Source organism: Solanum lycopersicum, chromosome 12, assembly GCF_036512215.1.
Source record: "Solanum lycopersicum chromosome 12, SLM_r2.1".
In the NCBI taxonomy this organism is placed as follows: domain Eukaryota; kingdom Viridiplantae; phylum Streptophyta; class Magnoliopsida; order Solanales; family Solanaceae; genus Solanum; species Solanum lycopersicum.
In genome coordinates, this window is record NC_090811.1 from 9,066,599 (window position 1) to 9,078,847 (window position 12,249).

Below are 12,249 nucleotides of genomic sequence, written 5' to 3' on the forward strand. Positions count from 1 at the left end.
TGTATCAGATTCCTTATATTTTTGCATTTCAAATTACCTCACCGGGTTTGAGACCTTTATGCCTCAAATTCTTTCATCTCCTTACTGTTCCTTTTATGAAAGTCCCATATTTCCTTAGCCGATTTAAGTGTAATGATTCTGGAAGAAATTGTAGGAGACATTGCGACATACTGTGGCGGAACCAGAATTTTCAATAAGGAGATTCAGAAACTAAGAAAATAGAAACACAAAGTAGCCAAAGGGGTTCGACATCCAATATATATACCTAAAAAATTATTTTAACCGTGTATAAATCATATAATTGTCCACCGAAGGTGTTCGGATGAACCCCTCATTGTTAGGTGGTTTGGCCACTAGCGACATAGAGGAATGCCTTCGCCTTCGACTTCCTGGTTTTCTTCTCTTTGTCAGTTTTATTCTGAGCAGTTGTAGGATTGCATGGTAAAGGAATTAATTCATAATTCTCTTCCACTAGCTCCTAGAGATCACATGCATCCACGCTTTCACCCTTAAAGCTCAAACCTGATAGGTTTCTCCATCAAAAGATCACGAAGTCCTGCGCTGCCAACCTTACTTTGTAGAATCCCTAATGTTAATGAGCATAAATTCTTGTGGCTATGCTGGAATGGTGTCCTTATTATGCAATAAAATTCCAAAAGGAAAATAAATTGCATGATGTATTCATAACTATCTTGTCTACAACTAAAATAATGTCTGCTTGCTTTTCTAAAGAAGTATTTAGTTATACGATGCTTTGCTTAATGTTGATACTTCACTTTCATTGTCTATACATCGAAACATTCATTTAGACATATAATTGGGAATACATCATGATTAAGAATGTCTGCTTTTCCTTCTTTTTTTAAGCAATGGTTAACAAAGGTGCTAATTTTATCAACAATATGTAGATATGAGTATCTAGTCTACCATTTCTCACAAGAAAGAAGGAAACGCCGACATTTTTAATCATGATGTATGCTCATTCATATGTGTAAGTAAATGCTTGGATGTATATACAATGAAGTGAAGTATCAACATTATACAAAGCATCATATAAATAAATATTTTAAAAAAAACAACCAAACATTGTTTTATTTGTAGACAAGATAGTTATGAGTACATCTAACCATTTCAGCATAGTCACAAGAATTTTAGCTCATTGAGTTTAAGGCATCTGCTAAGTAAGGTTTCACAATCATAACATACTTTTTTTTAGGAACTCGTTATCTTTTGATGGAGAAACTATCAGGTTTGGGCTATAAGAATGAAGCCTACATTTGATGCATGTGATCCCTGGTAGGCAGTATAGGAAGATTATGAAGTTAATCCTTTACAAGTAAATCCTACAATGGCTCTAAATAAAATAGACAAAGAGATGAAAACCAGGATGTCGAAGGGGAAGGCATGGCTCTATGCCGCCAGTGGCGATGGAACATTACAATGAAGGGGTTCATCAAAACCCCCTTCGGCAGAAAATTTATGTGATTTATACATGGATAAAATTATTTTAAAGTATATATAGTAGATTTTGAACTCCTTCGGCTACTTTGTGTGTCTATTTTTTAGATTTTTAATCCCCTTATTAAAAATTTTGATTCCTCCATTATATGCCGCAATATCTTCTACTGTAGTTTCCCAAATCATGACACTTAAATCACCTATGAAAGTATAGGACTTTATGAAAACAAAATATAATTAAGATGACAGAATTTGAGGCATGAAGGTCTTAAACCTAGTGAGGGTGATAATGGAGATTACCTTCCATCGAAAGGGAAAGGCACAGTGCTATTGAAAGCTACTTAGGTACAAAGTTAATCTCAGATGTACTTTATGTTCTCGAACTTGATAAAAAAAATTGACCGTAGGTCAAATTTGGGAGAATGGTTTAAGCTTAGGTTGAGGACTGTAAGTGTGTGATCTTTGATCCAAAGGGCCAACAAATTTATCAAGTTAAAATGAGATGAAAGCGTTTTTCCTTTGATTCAATGGAGGAAAAATTGGTTGTCTATCTAAGCCAAGAGATGACAACTAATATATGGAACAAGAGACACATACATTTTTATCATAGGTCACTCTTGTACATGTTAAGGGAAGATATGGTTCAAGGACTACCATTTATGGAGGATGAACACGCAACTTGCAACACATGGAAATTAGGGAAACAAAGTAGGATGCCTTTTTCCAAGGCATCCTGGAGAGCATTAGTGAAGGTTCAATTAGTCCATACTGATTATTATTTTTTTTACCACATTTGACAGCTCTCTTAACATAAGTAAATATTTTATAGCATTCATTAATGATATGACACAATTGTGTTGGATTAATTTTCTCAAGTTCAAACCTGAAGTACCTGAAGTGTCCTCGAAATTTAAAGCTTTGGTAGAAAATAAAATTGGTTGCAAGATTTAGATGCTTAGATCAGGTGATGGTACCGAGTACACATCTGATCGATTTTGAAAATTTTTATGAAAATGTAGGAATTAAGCATCAAATCACTTTTCCATATATTCCACAGCAAAATGGTGTCAATGAATGGAAGAACAGGTCGATAATGGAGGTGTTGAGAAGCTTATTATATGAGAAAGGCTAGTGGAGAAGCAGCTAACACTGCTGTCTTTTTACTAAACAGGTTCCTACAAAAGCCGTGAAGGAAAAGACACCTTTTGAGGCATGGCACAGGTATAAGTTGTCCTTACAAAACATAATAATCTTTGGTTGTTTTTGTTTCTCTCATATTCCACTGGTTAAGAGAGACAAGTTACATAAGAAAGAATAATTTTGAGTATTTGTTGTTTATAGTACAATCCCCAAAGCTTACACAATTTTTCAGTCTCAAACTGAAAAAATTATAGTAAGAAAAGATGTATTATGGAGAATGAGCAATGGAACTGGGAAGAGTTTAACCAAAATCACAAGAAATCTACTAGATTCAGATGCGAATATTGATGATCAACCCGTGAGATGAACAGTCGCTCTCTGACATATACCAGAGATGCAATGTGGCCATTTTAGAGCCTTCTGGATATGAAAAAGCAGTTTCCTATCCATACTGGAAAGTTACAATGGAGGAGGAGCTTGCAATAATTGAGAATAGCGAGACATGGCAGCTTGTCGAAAAACCACAACATAGGAAGATCATTGGTATGAAGTGGGTTTATCGCATGAATTTGAATGCTAATGGGTCTATTTACAAGCTCAAGGCAATACTTGTTGTGAAAGGTTAATTCTGAAACCTTTGCTCTTGTTGCTAGTCTTGATACTATAAGTTTTATACTACCTATTGCTACTCAAAAAGGTTGCAAAATCTTTCAATTAGATTTCAGGTGCGCTTTTTAAAATGGTTTTCTACATGAGCAAATTTATGTGGAGAAACCTCAAGGTTTTTTGCAAAGTGACATGACGACAAAGTGTATCTATTGAAGCCCTTTATGGTTTAAAACAAGCTCCAAGGTCTTGGTATAGGCGAATTGGTTATTATTTGCAAGACTTAGGATTTAAGAAAATCCTAAGTGAATCAACTCTCTATTTGTTAAGTAAAGAGATTATGCTATTGTGGTTATATATATATCATCATCATGATGATCTTCTTGTAAAAGGAAACAACCTTGAAATGATAGATGAATTCAAGGAAGAGATGAACAAAGTGTTTGGAATGAATGACTTGTGAGAAATGTCTTACTTTCTTTGAATGCATATTTGTCAAAACAATTATAGAAGGGAGATAGTCAAGATTTTCAAAATGGAAGACTGCAAACCTATGAACACTCCAATGAATAAGAAAAAAAAGCTCATTAAAGTTGATGGTAGTGACAAGGTTTAATAAGAAAGTTATAGAAGTATGCTTGGATGTCTCATGTATCTCACTACCCTACGAGACCCGACATTCTGCAAGCAGTAAGTTACTTTTCTAGATTTCTGAGTTGTGCAAGTGAAATGCATAAAAAAGCATCAAAAAGAGTAAAAAGGTATGTCATGTTCGGTAAAAGTCAGAACTTGAAGTTGTAAGGGTATTCTGACAATGATTGGGTTGGGTCAGATGATAACATGAAATGCACTTTATGTTATTGTTTTAGCCTTGGTTCAAGATGTTTTTCATGGTTCTCAAAGAACAAAGTTACATGACCTAAATTCACGCTACATGATGACGTAGGGAAAAATAATGTTAAGGAAGTGCACACCAGAATAAATTGCTTAATTTTAGTTGTTTTCAGTTTTCTAGTCTAATTAAAACTCTGTTAGCTACTGTTAAGGATTAGTTCCTCAATTTTAGCAAGCAGTAACTTAGTTTTACCAGATATTTTAGCATTGATTTACATCATCTTCGTTCATCTAAGATATATTTATTGCGTCTCAAATTAAAAATAAAAACTACTTTTCCTTTTTCACCTTTTAACAAATCTTATTTTCCTCCGTTAAACACTAACAACATATGTTAAACCTACAATAATATCATGTATATATTTACACATTTTAAACATACAATACATTTTTTTTACTGATGCATACTTGTACCTATATTATCTAATAATATATCATTGATGCTCCTTCTCCTCCCGCTCATGTATAGCTTGGATTGCTAATAGTTATTGGATTGGAGAGTCCTAATACCCCACGTCAAGCCATGAAGACCATTTATTGATTTTATTCTTTACTCTTGAGACTTTTTACATGGTGCATGTGTTATGCCCCAACAAATCATATGTTTCTTTAAAAGGGCTTGTCACGACATAATTATGATTCTGCACTTATGTTCAAACTCTCTTTTAAGATTTGAGACGACTTGCTTAAACCGTCTTATTGTATATTCTAATGTGTTGCAGATAAGCCAAGTAGCTTGTGTAGGGCCTCTTGGGGTCCTATATACCAAGTGACGTCTAGGGTTTAAATTGGATTGCGACATTATTAACTATCATGTTTTGAAAGGTAACAAATTGGCTCTATCTTTGGAACACATGAGTTAGCAATTATATTACTACCTCAAAAGCTTTTGCAAAATAAAAAATTGAAGCTTTACTTGCATTTATCTCCCAAAAAAATAAAGGCTTTGTGAAATCATCAAAGCTACTAAAAATTGCATCTATATGGAAATTTTTTAAACTCATCCACATCATGGGCCTTGATACCTACCCATATGGTGTCTTGGACATAAACTATATGTATCTACCTCTTTTTTAGAGTGACCCTATGTTCCATGATCCTATACATTAATCTTAGGAAATTTCATTACCAAGTTATAACTATTTTCCCTTGCCCATGACCTCAACTGAAGCCATGACCTTAGTCCGCCATCATTGAACCAAAGCCACTAGGGGGATGTAAAGCTAAATAAGATGTAAAAGATATAGAAATCTACTCGAACTACTTGAACAAGTGTAGAGTGTAGGACTAATTTACTAGAAAAACCAAGTAATATTATAATGTATTAACAAAAGAAAACATACCTAGAATATGTGTACACCCAATATACTAACACAAGACAACTCACAAGATTTATACAATGTTTGACACTATGGAGCAAGAGACAGTGAGATATGCAATAGTATAATAACACAAGAGATCACCACTTAGTCAAGAAAAAAATTTGAAATAAATCAAATATCATATAGAATTTGAACATACGGGTTATGAAAATGAGTCTTAATACTAGTAGAAAATAGATCATAGAATTTAAGAAATAAAATTATGATTAATTGCTTATTAAATGTAAAGACACAATGAAAATTGGACAGGCAAATGTTGGGTCGACAATATTATGTAAGAAATTAGATTATTGCATGAGCTCAATAAAAACCTTTTTTGTGTAGCAAATGTTGAAGTAACAAGAAACATGATACTTCGTTGTTGCCAGAAGTCGCCATTGGTTTTCCTAAAGTCTCCAAAAGCCCAGTTTTATGAGAACCTTGTTTTGGCTCGAAAGATTACGTGCAATTTGAGTAGAAACATAAAAAAAAAGACAGTAAAGAATAAGGAAAGGGAATCCCAAGCAGTGTGTTTCACGGGAGATACAAAGAAGGTCATTGGAAGAAGAAGAAGAAGAATTCAAATAGTAAATATAGTTATAGTTACTAACAAAAGATGTGATTTTTTAACACTTCTATGTATATCATCAATCTTTGTAATATTGCATTCAATTATTTTCTTAAGAACTTTTTTCTATGATAAGATGTCTAGGTGTAAGAGGCATACATTTCTCACTTGTAAATTCTTATTCCTCTATATTAAAAAAATTAATCTTAGTTTATGTAATTTTTCGGCAGAGTTATGAATGCTTACGTTATATAGAGGCTCAAAGATCCACCATCTATAATCTGAAAAAATATCGATACTTATTATCGTTAGATTGAACACATTAAATAACTTAGCTTGATTTCTGAATTCTATCAATAATTTTAGTGCTGCAATATAATGAGGGAATTGAAATTTGAATATAATGTAACATCAAATGCAAACTTCTCTTAGTATGAAAGTGATAATTATAACTCATAATTGATATGTAATTTTTTTGCTGTTGTAATTTTACTATAAAAGTGTACTATCTTTTAGTGAACTACGTAACCTAATATCAATTGAAGCATGAAAATTCTCTTCTTTACATTGAGAAATTAGTACATACACATGTATGTACTAAGAATTATAAATTGTTCATATTTTGAAAAATAAATCAAACTAAAGCCTTTTTCATTAATCAAGAAGTTAAATTTAAGGGTTAATTTTAGAAAATCATAAATATACATTCTCATATTATATGTACTTTGAAAATGAAAATCGCATATTAACACAAATTTTATCTTTAATCATTCATCCAACAATGTTTCAACCAGAGACACAACACATATAAATTAATCATATATATTAAGAAAAAAGTAGTTATTTAGCAAATTATTTTGCCAACTCAACACTAGAATATAAAATCATATGTCAATGTATAATTTTAATGAGCACCTAACTACAGAGAGAATAATTTTGAACATGGACAAAGCATACACACCATTAATTAGAATATAAAAAAAAATATATAAAAAAATTTAGCGCATGGAAAAAAAACTAGAGAAAGTACAAGTAAACCAAACCAGAATGTCATACAACACGGACATAGTAGTAGTAGAGAATAGAGAAACCAAAAAAATAAAAAGATATCCTAATATCTTAGGTTATTACGTACGTAAAAAAAAGAATACATCAACAAGAAAAAACTCTAATGAAATTTCAATGTTAATAACCCCATCTTGGTAGGCATCATTTGAGTTTCTAGATAGTAATTATCGTCGTAAAAAGAAAAATCAAGATGATCTATTATAGAAACTCAAAAATCTATTTAGGGGATCGATACTTACGGTGAGATAACTTAGATGAGACATTTGTACATGGAATAATTGAAGATGGTATCAACTATAACAGATCTGGGGAGAAATCACCTTAGAGGTTCAATCGAAACTGAAAATGCGAAGAAGAAAGCAACATCCAAAGAGTTCTGCAGATCTATACAGAGAAAAATACAGAAATTGCAGTATGTTTTGTTCAAATATATACTTGTACTCTTTTGGGCTAGGTATTTTTAGGGCCTGATCACTATTTTATCCTGCTTTAATTGTGGACTGAAATATTTGGGCCCATTTTTTGTTACTTTCTTTTGTTGTTTTGTTTGATCATTAATGTTAGGAAAAACTTTCCAAATAGCAATATTTTAGCTTTTAGTAGAGAAACAAATCCATTATTTATTTAAAATTACATTATTTAAGTTTGATAAGGAATTAGATTTGTATTTATTGTTAATTTGAAAAGAACACAAATAATTAATAAGAGAAAATCATGGAACAAAAAAATTTTAAACAAAATAAAAAAGATTTTAATTTTATAAAACATAATTAATTAATAACATAATGGTGAAAATCAAAGAAAAGAATATTCCAAATAAGTTAATTTCAATTTACCCAACAAAGTTACGTTAACATAATAACAAATTATAACTTAAATATAACTTTAACTAGGCCTAATTTTTTTTTAACTATTGTCAATTTTTTTTTTGCGATTAAAATTCTCAAAATTTCTTTCCTATTAAACGTGTTTGGTTACATAATCGACATGACCTTTTTCTTCCTTATTACTCAAATTGTCAATATTTATTTTTAACACTTCATTAGAAATACTCAATCGATATCGAATTGAAGTCGATTGATTTAAGATTTCGCTGGCAGTGAAGAAGATTGTAGGATGAAAACACAAAAAAAGAAATACAAAATTTGTCGTCAAACAAAGTGAGAGTTGAAATAAAAAGTGAGCACAAAGTCTGAAATTTTTTGGCACTCATTTAAAATTGACATAGAATAAATAAATAAATATCAAAACATGTTATCATATAAAGTGAAAATGAAATACAAAAGGATATTGAAATGCAAAGTGAACACATAAAAAATACAAAAACTTGTTGACATAAAAGTGAGAATGAAATATAAAATGATATTGAAATACAATGTGAGAACAAAAAAATTAAAAACTTGTTGGCATAGAAAGTGTGAATGAAATATTAAGTGAGTTTATAATAAAAAAATGACATTGAAACACAGAGTGAGCACAAAAAAATACAATTTTTTTGCATATTGTTAGAATGAATACAAAATTAAAAAATACAAAATTGTATGAATCCTAATATGGAATAGCATACAAAATTTCATAAAACTATTTATGTACTATCTTATAATATAATACAAAATTAAACATGTAAAAAATTTGAAATGAATACCACCTACAAAATGAATACATGTTACACCTAAAAAAGCTCAAATTTTAGGAAGATACTACATGAATTTAGTAATGAATACAAGCAATCGACTATAAAAACAACAAAGAATACAATTTGATAATTTAAATACAAAATGCAACATGTCATAATGTTATTCTTCATCACTTCGATCTTTAACAATTTCATCAACTTCTTCAGCACTCATAATTCTTCTTCTTTTTTTTTTGCACAGTTGTATTCATTAGTCGGGTGGGTAGGATCACGTTGAAATCAAGATTTTTCCTCTTCACAACCAGATTCTACAACATAATCGACCATTTCAAACAGAAAAATAAAATAAATCTCATTACATACACGAAAGTACCTTTGTCAATAAACAAATCTCTTGAATTAAACTAGAGATTTGTTGAACAATTAGGAAGATCCTTAAATAAAGAGGAGTTATATGAATATGTGAAAGGTGGGGGAAGAGAACTTGAGAAAGAAGGTTAATAGGTAGAGGTTTAATTATTTTTTTTAAAAATTTTTATTGGTTTTATAATTTGGTCTAATGTAGGAATGTAGTGATAAATAAAAAAAACAAAAAATCTTAATACAAAATATTTTCTAAAATATTGTCATTCTTACATTTTGAATAAATATTTTTAAATGGTATTGTTTTAACTAATTATGTTATGCATTATGACTTGATTGCTTATTTTTCCTTAATTGTAATACACATAAAGTTGCTCCATGAAGGAAATTTAATTTCAAAATTATCTCAAATTGATATCACGAGATGATTATAGGAAATTCTATATAACCAATATTCTCTTTTCAACAGTACATTACACGCACATTACAAATCCCATAACATTTATGGACTGAATTTGTGTCTAACCAACAGTACACCACAATTCTTATGATTGATATGATTTGCAAGAAATATTTACATAAGTGAAGAACATCGTGTTATCATGTTTATCGATTTTGATATATACAAGATTCAGAAGCATTAGTACCTTAAGGTTGTTATCACAATAAAAAAATCTAGTAGTGTGTGATATATTTTCAATTGTGTCTTTTTTAAAATATTAGTACCCTTCACTATCAGCTACCATTATTCCAACATTTTATTGAGAATCTTCAATACTCTAATTGCTTCTTTTCTGTATAGTTATGCATGTTGTCTAATTCATCATATATATATATATATATATATATATATATATATAGATATATGTATATATATATATAGAGATATATGTATATATATATATATATATATATATATTTCATGCATATTTTTAAAAGTGAAAAGAAAAGATCATAAATTTACGTAACATTATGGTCAATGAATTGCTAGAAGAAGTAACTATGTATTTAAAATGATTCTAATTAGTAAATATTATCTTGGAGGAAATGTTCCAATTTAATAACATTTATTGATTGCATTGTGGTTCATCAAAAGATTTGGTGAGTCATTAGTTCAATATTACGATAATGAACAAATTAAAAAAGGATCTAGCACATGATTTTAGTAAATTTTGAAGTTTGTAGGTCACAATTAATATGGAGCATTTATTTAATATTAAACAAATCTTGAAGAGGATGAAAAATAAGTTTTAAAAGGGAGAGAATTAATACAATTATGGGTGAATATCAATGGAAAAGTTTTTTAAAATATTAACATATTGTTTATCTGAGAAGGATACGCTAGAAAGAATTCAATACTATGACATATGTTAAAGATTATTAATAACTTACTATTTCAGTACATAATTAGATTTAAGAAATTTAAAATTATATCTAATTAGTAAAGTGGTCTGCCCTTCGTGCAATCATACAAATACTATTTTTTTATTAAGTGAAAAAGATATTAATTCATATGTCCCAATTTATCGTTTAGGTGAAACCATACATCTCTTTCAACTTTTATGTTCTCTCTCTATTCTTCCTTTATATTTCTTCCTCACCCATCTACTAGAAAATGCTAGTTTTTTGTCTTTATTTTAAATGATAGTCTTGTCATATATATCTTAAGCACATATAGGTACCACAAATAAAAAAATTTCAGAGAAAAAATTAAAGCATCCTTTGTCCTAACATCAAGTTGTACTGTATATTCCAACAATTTTCGTAAAATAAAGGATCAACACATAATTAAGAAACTGATGTGCCAAAATAAGAAGTCCCATATGGTTTTCTATCTATTGATCAATGTTTATACATAATGTAAACCAGATTTGAAAATTGTCATATGTAATGCAAAAAAAAAAGGTACAAAGAATGAATCAAGAGTATAATTTATAGTGTGAAATACTTTATAATTAAATAATAAGTGAATGTAATTGAAATATTCAAGCATACATATCAGTCTAAAAATAACCACATAGTAATCACCAACCTGTCCTTTACCGTATTTACTCTTATTATTCATAAGAAAATAAATAAAGGAAGACACACAATATGATTACAATTCATAAAATACATGAATATTGAAAGCCTGAATACCTTATTTTATTCACTTTTTGAAGATAGAGGATGATGAAGATATTAAATGGTTTGAACAACGTGGTATAATCATAGTGTTCTACTATTGTCACGACCCAAATCTGGGCCGCGACTGGCACCCACACTTACCCTCCTATGTGAGCGAACCAACCAATCTAAACCTTAACATTTCAATATAATATCAATAGAAAGTAATGCGGAAGACTTAAACTCATTAATAAAATCAATAACTATTATTATCCCCAAAATCTGGAAGTCATCATCACAAGAACATCTACGATCAAATGACTAAACTAAGAGTATTCTAAAAGCTAAAAATACATAAGAAGCTAGTCCATGCCGGAAGTTCAAGGCATCAAGACTTGAAGAAGAAGATCCAGTCCAAGCTAGAAGCATTAGCTCACCCTGAATTTCCGATGTAGTAAGACTGGCTTGACTTACTGTTGACTTGAAGACGATGGCACGTTTGCTGCACTCCACAAATAAACAAGAAGAAAACATAAAAGTAGGGGTCAGTACAAAACACGGGTACTGAGTAGATATCATCGGCTAACTCAAAATAGAAATCAATATATACCAAGTAATATCATAAAATCAACTACGATACTCAACATGTAGCAACAACAAATACTATATCATTAACAATTACCGTCAAGTTCTCAAATGAGGACTCAACCCTCAATACCATACTCATTTTGGAATCATGTTCATTAGATTGAGCATATTAACATCTTTCAAGATTCATTCTCTTTATTTCTCTTGTGTCGGTACGTGACACTCCGCTCCCTCAATATTTATTAATCCTCTTGTGTCGGTACGTGACACTCCGATCCCCTAAATCTATGTGTCGGTTCGTGACACCCGATCCCCTAAATCAATGTGTCGGTTCGTGACACCCGATCCCCTTAATCTACGTGTCGGTTCGTGACACCCGATCCCCTAATACTACGTGTCGGTTCGTGACACCCGATCCCCTAATACTACGTGTCGGTTCGTGACACCCGATACCCTAATTC

General features: G+C 30.6%; 1 long non-coding RNA gene across 1 annotated transcript; it reads right to left on the minus strand.

The window, feature by feature from the left end:
- Window positions 1-3,732: 3,732 nt before the first annotated feature.
- Window positions 3,733-7,560, minus strand: LOC138340691 (uncharacterized). Its single transcript, XR_011213435.1, has 2 exons — window positions 7,335-7,560; window positions 3,733-6,308 (listed from the first exon to the last, which is right to left on the minus strand). It is a non-coding gene; the product is annotated as an uncharacterized lncRNA (long non-coding RNA).
- Window positions 7,561-12,249: the final 4,689 nt, after the last annotated feature.